The sequence below is a fragment of the Pteropus medius genome, unplaced genomic scaffold, assembly GCF_902729225.1.
Source record: "Pteropus medius unplaced genomic scaffold, Ma_sr-lr_union100, whole genome shotgun sequence".
In the NCBI taxonomy this organism is placed as follows: Eukaryota; Metazoa; Chordata; class Mammalia; order Chiroptera; family Pteropodidae; genus Pteropus; species Pteropus medius.
Genome location: NW_024342471.1, coordinates 27,051,211 through 27,060,322, shown reverse-complemented (window position 1 = coordinate 27,060,322; position 9,112 = coordinate 27,051,211). Strand labels below are relative to the sequence as shown.

Below are 9,112 nucleotides of genomic sequence, written 5' to 3'. Positions count from 1 at the left end.
TCAGTGGCTGGCAAGAACCCGGGGTGGCTGGGACTCAGAGACTCGGGGACGCAGGGACGTGGGGACATGGGTCCGGGGAGCAGGGGACGTGGGGACACGGCGGTGCAGGGACGTGGGAATGCAGTCTGCATCCTTCCCGTTTGTGACGTTCTTGCACAGACTCGTGGAGACAGTGACGGGCTCCCTCCGGGGTACAGGGGCCTGCTCCTCCCGCGGGGTGACGGGCCGCACTGTGGCTTCGCCACCCGCGTCCCGCCTCTGCCTCCGGGAGCCGGCAGTGGTGTGGTTTGGGTGGGCACTTCCTTTTTTTGACAGTCATATTTGGATAATAATAAAAACCAACTTCCCCTAGAAATATCTAAATATAGAATTGCTTGGAATTTGCTTAGAAAAGTGGGCTCTGAGTGTCATTTCTGGGCCCGGCCTGGTCCTGAGGCGCATCAGTCACCCAGACCGGCCATGCCGCCTGCAGGGCCTGAGGTCATCAGCTGCCCTCAGGGCTCCCACCCAAGTGTCACTTCCTGTCACTTTCCAAGTGGGCTCTCCTATCCCCAGGGCAGGGAGCCGACTCCTGAGGGTGGGCAAGGACCACCGACGTTCGCCGTAACAAGTGACCCCTTTGCGTTGTGGTCTGGCTCAGAGTTCATTCCGAGGAAGCTGGACAGTGTCCGGCCACAGGGCCACTATCGACGCGCACAGATGGAGCCTGGATCGGATGGAGCCTGGATCGCTCGGCGCTGATGCCACCTGACACCTCTGCTTCCCCAGACGCTGATACCTCGCGGGAACCGGAGCCACCCGTGGCCCTCTCGCCCACCTTGCCCAGGGCTGGGGTTCCCCCCTTGGGCCTCCTTCAGAACGTTCTGTAGGTGACACCGCTCAGGGGCGGCCAGAGGTCCACGTGGTCTGAAAAGGAGTCGGCCAGACCACGCGGCACCCCATCTGGCTCTGGGCCCACCCCTGCTCCTCCCAACCCCCCTCCCCAGCCCTGCTGAGTCATGTCCTGGCTCCGTTCCTGTGGCTGTGACTCGTGGTCAGGCAGAACTGTTTCTGGTTGAACTGTCCGTGGCCAAATGTCCTTCCTGCTCGCTGAGAGGAAAGTTTTGGCTCTGGAAAATCACCAGACCAGATACAAGGAAAGTTCCCACCTCGGGCAGTCAGAGACATTTCCTGTGGCCTCAGCCAGGGAGGACAGGGACACAAGGGGTCCTGGTCAGCTCCTTTATTAGAGCCACCTTCCTCCTCTCTGCTAGCCAAGAAGGCTGTGTCCCGGACTGTCCTGGAGGGCACAGGGGAGAAAACCAGCCCTTCGTGACAGGTGCAGGTTCTCAGCTATGCGCTCAGAGACACACGGCCTCCTTCTGGAAAGCACGGGAACCCTGAAGTGACTCATGTGTGCACAGGAGCCCTGCCGCCGCCCCAGCCCTCCTTAGGTAAACTCCTTTCCAAAACACCTGGAAGTCAGGTAAATACCAGGGGTGGGGCAGGTACCAGTTAAATCGTCAGAGCAGAAAACACAATTGCCAACCCGCCCGGAGGGCAGACGCAGCGGTCACTGAGCTCCCCGACCTGCAGGGGGACGCCGCCGTCCTCGACCTGCACGGGGGACGCCACTCGTGTCTGTGGGCACCAACCACATAAACGTTTGTCTGTCCCCACCCTCTGTGGTAGGTCGGGGCACCTGTGACACCGGCGTGCCGGGTGTCACACCAGCACACACAGGTAAACTCCAGGAGTCCAGAGCAGGCTCCAGAGGACAAGACACCTGGGCGTTACGCACAGCTCGGCTCCGGACGGGTCACGTAGACCTGACCGATAGCACCAAGGACAAGCCGAGCGGCTGGACGGGGCTTCCCGAGCGAGGATTCAGGGCCATGTCTGACGCTAAGCGAGAAAGCCTCTGGCGAAGGCGCGTGGGCTCGCGGCCCGGCGGTCCACCTGCGTCCGTCAGGTCGGGGACTTTTTGCTCGTGAGAACGCGGGCACTCAAAGCCCGGACCGGTCCTCTCCCGCCGTGGGGCCGAGACCGGTGTAGGTGGGCTTGGCATGCCGTGAGGCCGCCGTCCCCTTGGTGGCCAGATGCCCCCTGCTGCCTGCACGTCACCGACTTGTCTGGGCTTCTCGTCGATCCAGTGCCGCCCACGAGGGCCACGTGTGAGCAACGCGGGCCTCGCTCTGCCCTCTGCCGGCGGGCGAACCGGCAGGCTGTGGCGAGGGCCAGGGACACAACATCACGAGGTGTCCAGGGCGGCGCTCGCCGTCGACAGGCGCCGGCCTGGGGTCGCCACCCCCTCCGGTGCTCATGCGTCCCAAACACCGTTAGACTGCTGCTTTCCCCGTGTCCCCTAGGGCCTCCTGGCTCCCAGTGACCTCACCACACTTACTTAAAGCACCCGGGGTCTGAGGGGGGCCGGCCCCCAGGGGGAGTGGGAGGGGGTGCGTGACCTGTGGCATTCAGGGCGCCCTTGCTCGTCCCCACTCCCAGGCCAACGACAGGGGCCTATCACCCAGCAACAGTCCACGCCGGGCCTGGGGTGGGGGTACACAAAGTCGAGGTGGCGGGGGGACACAAAGGTGGGGTGTCGCCGTCACAGCCGGATCTGCAGCAGAAGCGGAAGAAGACTGGCTTCCCGTGACGTGGCCAGGGCTCCCAGGGGAGGGCGGATTCGGGGACAGGTGGCTTTGGGGAGCCGGGTGCCTTGCTGCAGGAATTCCGTGCCTCGTTAGCCCCAGTCTCCGAGGGCAGCCGGGCGGCCCGGGGCCCCAGCCCCTCTGGCCTCAGAGTCCTTGCTTGTCCAGCAGAAAGCTGCTAATGTCGTCACGTGACTGTTAACCCAGGCGGGCTGCCTGCAGTCAGGGGCCGGCGACGCGGCCTTTGAAAGCCACGCAGCGGCCACAGAGCGCTGTAACGGGACTTTCAGTTAAATTTCAAATTTCAAGCCAAATTCGATTCAGTTACTGAAAACCATTAAGTTTGGAACAACTTAGGCATGTGAGTGTCCTTCTTTGACTATTAACTTTGTGAAAGTTAAGTGTTTTCAACACTTTCTGATGCAATGTAGTATCTGGATTGAGACACGCACTCAGCATAAAGCACATGTCAGATTTTGAAGACTATTTTTGCTAGTCTGGAAAACTTTCAATGAAACCTGAAGGTTTCAGTGCACCAGTGTGTGGGCGTGGGAGCGTGTGCAAACACGTGTGTGTGCGTGTGCGTGTGGGGGTGCCTGCGTGTTCCTGGGGGCGAGAGGGGCGGTCCTCCTGCTGGGCGGCAGACCGCCGAGTGGGGACACTTCCAAGAACCTCAGAGCCCCTTGTGGGGGGGCGAGGCTTCACTGGTTACTCACAAGCTGATCTCGGCCTCATTGTCCTCAGAGCAAGACCACTCCGTGGGGACCTGACCCCAGAATTACTCAGAGACCGCACATCTGTGCACAGGAAACGGCAGGCCACATGGGCGTCACCGGGTTTCACAGTGACGTGTCATCGGGGCTGCAGGGAAATGTTTGATGACGTAATTCTTTCTTTGGGATTCTCAGGGGGCAGGCAGGGGTGTGGAGGGCACACTGCCCTTTATTTGCCCTTTATTTGCCCATCAGTAATGAGCCCACAGCCCCGATGGCTCCCTGGGTCAGCCGGGGCCTTGACAGGCACAGAGGGCGCGACCGCCTGGCCACGCGGGCGGGACCGGAAGTGTGCTGGGCGGCAGCGCCACTTCCTCGCCCCTCCCCACAGGGCCGCAGTGGAAAAGCACCGCCCCAGGCAGCATGGCCCAGGGGCCCCTGGGAGCAGGCCCGGGAGACACGGGACCCACTGGAGGGCTGAGTTGTATCCGAGGGACGTGCTGGTGGGGGACATCTGTCTATGTCCTAGGTGTGCCAGGTGGGCGCCCGCCTTGCGACCACCCACAGAGGCGCCCGGCAGCCCCTCCCACGGCCGCTGAGGGTGGCAGTGTGCGGCGCGGGCCGCGTGAGAAAGAGCCGCTTCCGCGGACCTGCCGCCGGCCACGGACCGTGCGGAGGAACCGGGGCGCCGCAAGGCCGACCCGCCCGTGTCCCCGGCTGCCCCTTCCTTCCGCATTTCCCACTGTCAGACGCGCCGGGTTTGTACGTGCAGGAGAGCGCGGGCGGGTACGGAGGCCCCGCACCCCGCGCGGTGGTCGTCGGCGTGGCGGGCGGGGCTTCCCGGTGGGCGGGCTCTGCGCCCTGCAGCGGGACAACCGAGGGGTTGGGGTCGCACCGCGGGGTGGCCTCAGGTGTGCCACAGGGGCGCGGGCTCCTGACCCGCAGCTCCTGGAGTACGGGGGAGCCGCACCCGCCTCGCAGGCACCCCAGGGTTTTGAGGGCTGCAAGCCCCCCACTGCGCAGGACCCCGAGGGGCCACGGCTGGGTCGTGTTCAGGACCCCGCGTGGAGATGGCGAGTGGCGTGAGCCGGACACGATCCTGACCCCAGCGCTGACCTGCGGGGCGGTCTCCAGCAGCTGGTCCCCTGGTCCCCTCGCTGCGAGGGCGGAAGGTACCCCTGTCCCCTGGCATGGGCCGCGTCTCCGCCAGCCACCCCCCAGCGCGTCCCCAGCCAGGACCTTTCTCCAGCCCCTGCTCCTCCCAGCCCCAGTTTCCCATCTTGAAAACGGGGTGGCTGGACGCTCAAGTCTCGTCGTCCACTTACAGCTTCCTCGTCTGCCAAAGGCGCACAGGGTCCAGCGGCGACGGCCCGATGTCTACCACCGCAATAGACGCCCCCTGCGGTGCCGCGCGCACTGGAGCCAGAGGGCAGCCGTGCCAGCACTCAGAGGGCGGAAGGCGGGTCCGCCGCCGGGCGCCTCCTCGGGATCGGGACCGCCCTGCGCGGCTCCTCTCCAAGGAGAGGGTGGTCTCCGCCTCGCTGTGGCCCCCTCAGGCCTGGCTGCACCCTGCGTCGGGGCGGCAGCAGCTGGCCCGGCGGGACCAGAGGTGTGGGGGTGCCGGGGCACAGGGAGGCGTGACCGTGTCCGCCGCCGCGTGCGGTGACATCGCACTGTCTCCTGGGGGCCCCCGTCTCTGCGCCCTGCTGCGGGCCCCCAGTCCTCAGCCCTTTTCCCTTCTCTAGCCCGAGTCAGCGGCTTCCCTGTGGCGGCACCTCTGAGCTGTGTGCCCCCCACTCCTGGTCCCGGAGCTCCCACACCAGGTGACACCGCTCGGGTCTGAGAAGGCAGGCGACGCCCAGGGAGGTGAGCGAATCCGCTGGCCGCCTGTGGCAGGGGCGCCCTGAAGGCCTCGGGGGACGCGGGGCAGGCTGGGCAGTGTCCGGCACTGGGCCCCCACTTCTTGTCACCACCCCCTCGTCCCCTCCTTCCTTCTTTGTCTCCAGGAGGCCAGCGGGAGCCTGCCTGTAGAGGAAGGGGCCCTGGTGAGGCAGGAGCAGTGACCTGAGGACAGAGGCCACCTCTCTGTGCTCTTGGCTCAGAAGCACGCCCGCCGCCCTGGGCCTTGGAGCCTGCAGAGGAAGGCCGCCCAGGCCTGGGTCCTGCCTTGGCCACCAGCTCCAGCAGCCACAGGAGAAAGGGGCATCTTTGCTGGCGTCAGCAGGCGTAGAGAGGGGGGCCGGTCAACAAGGTGTAGGGCAGGCCACCTGCTCAGGGCCCCGGGACCCAGAGTGCAGGCCGGGAGCAGAAGCCCACAGGTGTCTGGCCGGTGCTGGTCCAGCGCTCTGCTGAGCTCGAGCGCCTTGGACGGGTGAGGGACCCCGCTTCCCCGCAGGGCGCCCCGCGTGGCAGGCGGCCTTGCATTGTAAGCCCGGGAGCACACCGTCCGCTCTGGGCCGTGCGTCCTGCGGTGTGTCTCTCCACGCCCGGCACTGGCACCGTCTCATCCACGGCCTGAAAAGGAAGACACCAAGCCCAGCTCCCTTTGCCACCTCCGCCCGGCCCTCTCTGGGGGCAGAGCCGGCGCCTGGCCGAGGACTTGGGCTCAGCTCCTGAGTGAGCTGATCAGAACCTGTCTCGAAGCTTCTATGCGGCTTCTACATGCAGGCCTGAGCGTGACCTTCCCTGCACAGGAGAAAGGGTGTGGCAGGGAGCAGGGCGGGGAGAGGCAGGGGACACGGCCTTACACACCGGGCTGGGGGCTCTCTGGAGGCGGCCCCAGTGCCCAGGTCGGGGACTCACCTGCAGGAAGCACGTTTCTCATCCTCGGCCGGGCCGGGAGGCCTGCTGGACCTTCAGCCTCTGTGCCCCGTCCTGGGAGAACCCCGCGTCTACGCGCCCTGTGTTCATATCTGAGAGGCAGGCGCATGCAGGCTGCTCCCGCTCACCTCGCCATCGCCTGCCTTACCTTTTCAAAACTCCGTTTCGATGGCAGGGGGAGTGTCCTGACATGCCCTGCCCTTGCCCCCACTGCTGCAGTGGGGTGACATGCCCTGCCCCTGTCCGTTGCTGCAGCGATGGACATGCTGGACCCAGAGCCCCGTGAGGAAGGTGCCGTCTTCCTGGCCCGGGCTTGCTGGTCTAGTTCAAGTGCTTGCCTCTTTGCAGTATGGCTCCAAGTGACTTGACTGAAAGTGAGTTATAGAGCAAAATCACCGGGGGCAGAAAAACGATTAGTCACAATGTGAGCAGGAAACTGACCAGTTTGTGGTGTAATTTCTCCTGATTTACGGCAAGAAAGTTTACGAAGGTCCCCTGGTCACCTGCCAGCATTTGCGCGGATGACCAGCGTCCCCCCACGTGACCTTGACGACCTGTTTACTCGCCACTCCATTCTTGTGAAACAGCACGCCCGCAAAGCCCTGGTTTTTGTTACTCTGTCTCATTCCACATGGCAGCTTATCACGGGCACCATTCCTCGTCCTTAAGGTCCTGTAGCGTTTTCAGGGGCTACACACCATTTTACCATCATTTATTTAACTTACGCAGATTGTTTCCAGCTTTGCGTGTGATACATAGTGACCCTTCATGCAGAGATGTATCTCCTTAGGACATATTTCTATGAATCGAGCTGGGATTTTGGTACACGGTGCCAAGACGCACCCTCTTGCCCCACCTCCTTGCCCTCCAAAAAAAGCCCGCCAGCTCACGCTACTGCTGCGCGGTGTGGCGGCCTCCCGCTCGTTGGCCGGAATTGGTTTTACAATTCGAAACGTTATTTGTTGCTTTGGCAGAAGATGAACAGAACGTCAGCGATGCTTTCGGGGCGTTTCTCTCATTCAGGCGACACTCGGCGTTTGTCACAAGCTGACGGGCTGGAGTGCAGTTTACAAACCGCCTGCTCAAGTCCTTTGCCCATTTTCCTGCTAAAGTCGCGCCGCTCCGTGAGGGTGCTCCGAGCCGTCCGTCTGTAACGCACTGTGAAGCGTTCTCCTCGTTTGCCACTTGCTTTTAATTTGAGCGATGGTCTCTCTAACCACCCAGACGTTTTCGGTGTTCGCGTCGTCCGATCTGTCCATTTTCCCCTCTGTGATGCTTGGAAAGGCGCCATCACCCAGCGTCAGAAAATGACATGTCGGCTTTTGTTCCTTTATCTGTCCGGCGGGTTCGGGCGCGTGGTGACACGAGGCATCCAAACTTTGCTTCAAATCGCTGATTCCAACGATCAGCCGAGGGCCTCGCCTCAGTGACCAGAGCCGGCAGGGGCTGCAAGCCCGAGCATTTGAGTGGGCGGAAGCTCGGAGTGCCCACAGGTCTCCGCCAGACCCCCGAGTGCGGCCTGTTCGTCCTGGTCGGGGGAGCGGAGAGAACTGTCTTCCCTCGACTGGTCATCTGTGTGCCTCCTGGACACTGACCCCTGAGGTCAGGGTCAGTCTCAGAGCCACTGCTGGTCCCAGTGGCACACGCAAGGTCTCAGAGCGCTGAGCACAGATGTGGCATCCCTGAGACGCGCTGTGGGGACGGTCGGGCATGGGGCTTCCCGGGGACGTCCCCCCCACGCCAGGCAGGGTGGCCTGGGGGCAGGGCCCTGCTCCCAACACCGGGTGCCGGAGAGAAGAACCGACCTGTGGAATTTCATAAATCAAGACTGTTTTCGTTTCAAGGGTTGAAAATTGATTAAAGTCTGAGCCTCCGTGCGCCGTATGGATCCGAGCCCGTCTCCCTCCAGCTCCGTCTTCGCCAGAGCGTCCCGCACGTCAGCACTTTTCCCGGAAAGCAATCTTTTTATGTTTAGCATCCTCGTGGCTGATCACTGCGATGCTGTGGCTGCCGGGGCCTGCAGGCTGGGGACGGGGGAGGGGCCTGCGTCAGGCGTCCACACTGCTCCCGCACCTGGGCGCCCTGGCCCCCCCAATCTCGGTCCTTCCCTGGCGGCTCGGGGAGAAAGCCCGGCGGGCATCCTGCTGGGCGGACTCAGCGGGACCAGGCCGAGCCATCCTGTCTCCCCGGTGGGATGGCCTGAAGCCAATGACCACCCCCCCGTACCCCGCCCCCCCCCAGGCTTCAGCGTGTGAACGCCGAAGGATTTGGCTGGGGTGTCGCTCTGGGACATGGTCAAGGAGTTTCCGGGGCAGACTGTGGTCCCCACAGCAGGCGCCATGCTCAAGGCCAACCACTGATGCCCAGGGGTTTTTGAGTTTTGAAGCTGTTGCAAATATTACTTCCTCCCCTCAGCCCGTCTCCCTGTCTGGGTTCCAGATTCTCAGAGACGGTGAGGGCCGGTGGTGGGCGGGAGGGGCCTGGAGCGGGCCGGTGCGGGGGGCAGGAGTCCCCCTGGGAAGCCCCCGCCCTGCCCGGCCCCTCCAGCAGCGGAGGCCGCCGGCATGCTGGGGCCGTGCCAGCCGCTGAGTAAAAGTGCCGATGAATAACGCCCTTAAAACGGGCCTCGCCGGGCTCCCAGAGTGCTTCGCTGGCCCCCGGCCCGGTGCTTCCCGGCGCGGGGTCAACGTGGGGGGTCCTTGGGGAGCAGGGAGCGCCCGCCCCGCCGCCTCGCGGGCGCGTGCTCCGCGCCGCTGTGCTGCTGTCTCCACGTTCCCCGGAGGGCCCGCCGTGGGGGCAGCGCCTCCGTCGGCCTCAGCCCCCTCTGCTTCCGGCCCGCAGTGCCTCTCTCTCCGCTTGCCTTAGACCAGAAGGTTGGTCGCCACGTTCGGTGGAGGTGTCGCCGTGAGCATCCTCTTCCTCTTTCGTGAGACGGTGGCACCGCGGCTG

At 64.0% G+C, this 9,112-nt stretch overlaps 1 long non-coding RNA gene across 3 annotated transcripts; it reads left to right on the top strand.

Annotated features, from left to right (window-relative positions):
- The first annotated feature begins 717 nt into the window (after positions 1–717).
- Positions 718–6,316, top strand: LOC120603917 (uncharacterized). 3 transcript variants are annotated; one of them, XR_005653225.1, is made up of 3 exons: positions 718–1,465; positions 5,089–5,209; positions 5,350–6,316. It is a non-coding gene; the product is annotated as an uncharacterized LOC120603917 (long non-coding RNA). The 3 variants fall into 3 exon arrangements; XR_005653224.1 differs by lacking the exon at positions 718–1,465 and adding an exon at positions 3,632–4,105; XR_005653226.1 differs by lacking the exon at positions 718–1,465 and adding an exon at positions 3,632–4,129.
- The last annotated feature ends 2,796 nt before the right edge of the window (positions 6,317–9,112 follow it).